Raw genomic sequence first — 4687 nt, forward strand, 5'->3', positions numbered from 1 at the left:
ATCCTGGGACTTGTAGTCCAGGCCACGGTGACAGGGGACCGAGAGCCCTCTGCTGATCCCATGCGTTTGCAAGTTCCTGCTCCGGCGGGGAGACTCCATGACCCTCGCCTCTCCCTCAAGTGGAAGGGGTGAGGGAGGGGGAGAGCACTTCCCCAGTGGGGCTGGTTTGGGGAGGGGGGGCATACTTGTATCTCCCTCTGCAGGGGTCTTGTTTCATTTAATCCATTTAAAATCTGTTCTGAATGATTGTTTAACTGAAGGGCACCGTATGAAGATTTATGACAGTGTTTCTCAACCTTTCAGGTTGGCAACCCCTTATTCAAAGTAAAAAATAAAAATAAAAATCATTAGCTGCTTACATTTACTATAAGAGTGAAAAATGTATCAATGACAAGCCTATGTATTTGTGTATGTGTTTTGAGAAGTTGACAGAGAATCCCTGACCTTGAAAGGCAAAGGTGTGCAGGGACTGCCGGGATGAGATTTTCTTTGCTTTAGATTGTAATGGAAATGTTCAACATCTCACTACCAGCCTTGCTGCCTTTTGTGATGTCCCGGGGGGGGGGGGGGGGCGGTCACGATCCACTGCGTGAAAAACATTGATTTATGGCATTCAAAACCAAGTGTTGATGTACAGTCATCCACAGCACTCTGATATCACAGAGGGAGCAAAAAATGTCTGCTAGGATTCATCTCATATGATAACCTTTCACTGCATGGTTAAGTGGAAGGAAGTTATCTCTCAAAAGCAGATGGGGAGAGGGTCACAAGGTGCATAAGAATCCAGTAAAACATGGAAAAAATGTCAAGTAGGCAGTATCTATTCTGTATCAGGAGGGGTGAAACACATTGGTACTGCAGTGTAAAATAAATCTGCATTGTCACTACCTGTCGTATAACAGTTCTGTGCATACAGAGAAGACAGTCTCCAAAGATCTCAAATAGGCAGACACAATTTACTATCAAACTCAAAACTTGATAAAAAAAAAAAAACAACACAAAAGGAACTGCATTGCCTTCCACTGTCAACCAACCTGCTGAAACCATCTCTGGACCTTTCCCCATGACATACTGTATGCTTTGTAGCCATTTCTTACAACTGCCAGTTGTAAGACTTTAATGTCTATTATTAGGAGAATTGAAATTTCCATAATGGATCACATCAGTAGTTTTAGTCCAGTACTGTGTCTATGCCAACGATGAGCACCAGATGCTTCCAAGTGCAGTGTAAAAACCTCCTCTGACATTTGTATGATACCTGTTTATACAGGACTTACATGGTTCAGGATGCCTGTGATGGCCCTGTCCCTTTAGAGATGGGGATTTTGGAAGATATATATAATTCAGAAAGATAGCTGGGAGCTAAAGTCCCATAGCACATGATTAGGAGCAAGCATGTCATCTGCAAAAGACAGGATATATAGCTTCCTCTTTCTCAGGCAGGGTCTTATAGACAAAGAGACCTGCAGTGAGCAGAAGGTCCTGGAGAAGGACCCTTGTTGACCTAGGCAGAAGGGCCTACAAGAGATGGAAAGTACTTAGTATAGGAAGGGCTGTAGGGAAGATGTAGGGAGAGCAGAATGTCCCCAAGCGTGTCCCAGTTAGGGCATGAAGATACTTCTGAGCTGAGAATGTCAGCAGTTTAGAGAACTGATAGGAGAAAAGTCTGTATGAGATTCAAAAGGACTTGAGGAGCCCTGGCAAGTGTGAAGGGTTGTTTACATTCTGGTAATAAAGAGAATCTTATGAGGGGAACTGATTATGTTGAATGCCACTATTGTGTTTGACCATCTACAAAGAAAGGCACTGAAAAAGGAAGGAAATCAAGGCACAGCAGTATACCCAGATGGGGATGGTAGTGTAGCTAGGATAAAAACTTGTAATGTTCTCATTAACCATATAAAAATATATAACCCTCTGAACTCTACTAAATTCTTGGCTTCAGTAAGGAAAATCTTTCCCCGTGTCATTTTTAAATTTGTTGTCTTTCCATTTCATTTGTGTTCCTTGCTTGCTAATCTTATTATGAGACTAGAAAGAGCCCCTGGCCCTGAAAGGAGCAGACCATCCTGTTTTGCACCTCTCTCCCTGTGCACACCTGAACATTGTCCAGCCCCACCACAAGTTCTACAGTCTATACCCTTGCAGGACATAACCTCATCTCTGGACACAGCTACTCCTGCAACAGTTGGAAATGATTTGAGCTGATATTGGTGACACTAGGCCACCAGAATCAGTCCCAAGGTATTTAAAATGGCAGCATTTGCCACAGGATAGGAGCCAAGCTGCTCATGACTCCAGGTTCCAGATGCTGCCTGGCCTCTCCCATTAGGAACAGTGCAATATTGCCAACTCTCACATGTTTTCCACAAGGAACAGGATTTTGCCTGGGCTGGAGATAGGGTGATCAGATGTCCCGATTTTATAGGGACAGTCCTGATATTTGGGGCTTTGTCTTATATAGGTGCCAGTTACCCTCCCACCCCCCATCCTGATTTTTCACCCTTGCTATCTGGTCACCCTAGCTGGAGACCATCTGGCCATAACAGGAGGAATTCCAGCCCTCAGGTGAATTTGAGCTCTGCCTGAGGGAAAAATCCCTCTGATTGTCTGCCTGTGCCTGACCCACTTGCCTGCCTTCTGGAGCCCAACAACCAATCAGAGCTACTGTAGGAAAAGCTCCCTCGAGCGGTTCTCATAGGAGGAGAGAAGGGAATTGCAAATGCCCAGCTGCTCTGCTCCCTCCTATCAGCAATGCAGCCCCACAGGTTTGGGAGTAGGTGAAGCACCCCAGGAGGAACAGAGGTGCAGGGCACTGAACTGATTGTGGGGGCAGAACTGATGGGGGGACAGGACTGATTTGGAGGTTGGGAGTAGAATTAATTGCTTGGCAGAGGATGGGCAGATGTGGGGGTGAGAGATCCTGCCTGGAGGCCAAAATCACCTTATCCAATAGATTTGGGAGAGTGGGCAACACTAATTGTCCCACCAACTGGGGATTGGCAGGGGAGTTCAAAATCAGAAGACCAGCTAAAAAAACCCCACCATATAATTACAAAAAAACCCAGACCTCAAAATTCTTGATCTCTTGAGGCTACCAGTCCTGATGGTGCCACACTAGCTTCCCAACTTGATTCCTCCCTGCCAGCAGCACTGATCACTTGCTCAGAGGTGTGGAAGAAGGCCTTAGGATCATTTTCTAGCTCCAGCTTCACCAACCCAGGGCCAGGCCTACCTGAGCTATCTTCTCCAGGTCTGGTAAAACTTCCTGGAGCCCATTTCTCCAGGTATTGCAGGACTGTCTCCAGTTGCTGGTGTTGGGTATCCTGTCACTATTGAGACAAGGTGCACATCCTCCTGCTTTGAGTGACTCAGTGCGGGGAGTGCCTGGGTCTGTTGCTGCTGTTCTTCCAGTAGAGGGACGTCTTCCATCTTTTCCCTCCATACTAAAAATCCCAAGGAAGGGGAGGGTCCACCAGAAAAACCCTTCAGCTGTCTCTTCTGCCTTTGTCTTTTCTGTAGCTGCTTTTGTTTTCTCTTTCACTTTCTCTTCTGCTGCCTCAATTTTGCCTCGGTTCCAAAGGCTGATCACCTGCCCACATTCTCCACCACAGATAGGATGCTGACCTGTCTTCTCAGCCCAAGAAGGACTAACTCAAGGCCCAGAGTTTTCTCAGCTCAGGCCCTTCCTTCAGGGCATAGTTTATTCTTCAAACAAACAACAACAAAAAATCACAAAATAACACCAAAACAAAGCAATTTCCCTGCCCAAAGCAGTTTGTAGGGGTCTAGAAACCGCTCCGCCTCTGGTCTAGGGCCTGCCACAGGAGTCACAGCAGCTCTTCTTCAACTGAACTCTTAGCCCTTTAGAAGTCACCATTCACCTGACACTTTTCCAGCAAGATCTGATAACCAAAGAGGGCTGGCTCTAGGCCCTTAAGGGGCAGACGACCTTGTTACGTCCCTGTTCACTTTCTATGAAGAATACATTGAATAACATTTTTCTTATTCACCTTCTCTCTAAACAAGCTTAACTTTTTCAGCTCCTTCTTGTATGGAAGTGTTTCCACACTGATCATCTTTGTTGCCCATCTTTGGATCTCTTCTATTAGTTATCTTTTAAAGGAGGAAATGATGTCTACAAGTGAATAGCATTTCAGATGAGGAGGTACTATGGATTTATATGGCATTACAATATTTTGAATATTGTTTTCTATCCCATTCTTTCGATAAATTAACATCTAATTTATTTTTAACTGCCTTTGTGCATTGAGAAAATTATTTCATTGAGCTGTCACAATGATGCCTAGGTCTCCTACCTTCTGGCAAGAGTGGTAACTATACCACTCAGGAATCAAAGAGACAACATTTTTGAGAACATTAACTTACTTCCATTCTTTTAAAACAACAGAAATAAAAAACAGAAACTTTTATTTTGTAATGAAAACCTATAGGAAATTTTTGAGACAGAAGCTATATGGTGATTGTTGCTGCTTGGTCCAAGTTTTCTGGGATCATCCCAGCTTTAACACGGCTATCTCAGAATCACAAAAGTACCTTTGTGGCCCATGTAACATCTTAATTGTTTGATATTACATCAGAGTGTTGAAACTTACATGCAACATTAATGTTAGGTGTCAGAGTAACAGCCGTGTTAGTCTGTATTCGCAAAAAGAAAAGGAGTACT

Source organism: Natator depressus, chromosome 15 (genome assembly GCF_965152275.1).
Source record: "Natator depressus isolate rNatDep1 chromosome 15, rNatDep2.hap1, whole genome shotgun sequence".
Taxonomy (NCBI): Eukaryota; Metazoa; Chordata; order Testudines; family Cheloniidae; genus Natator; species Natator depressus.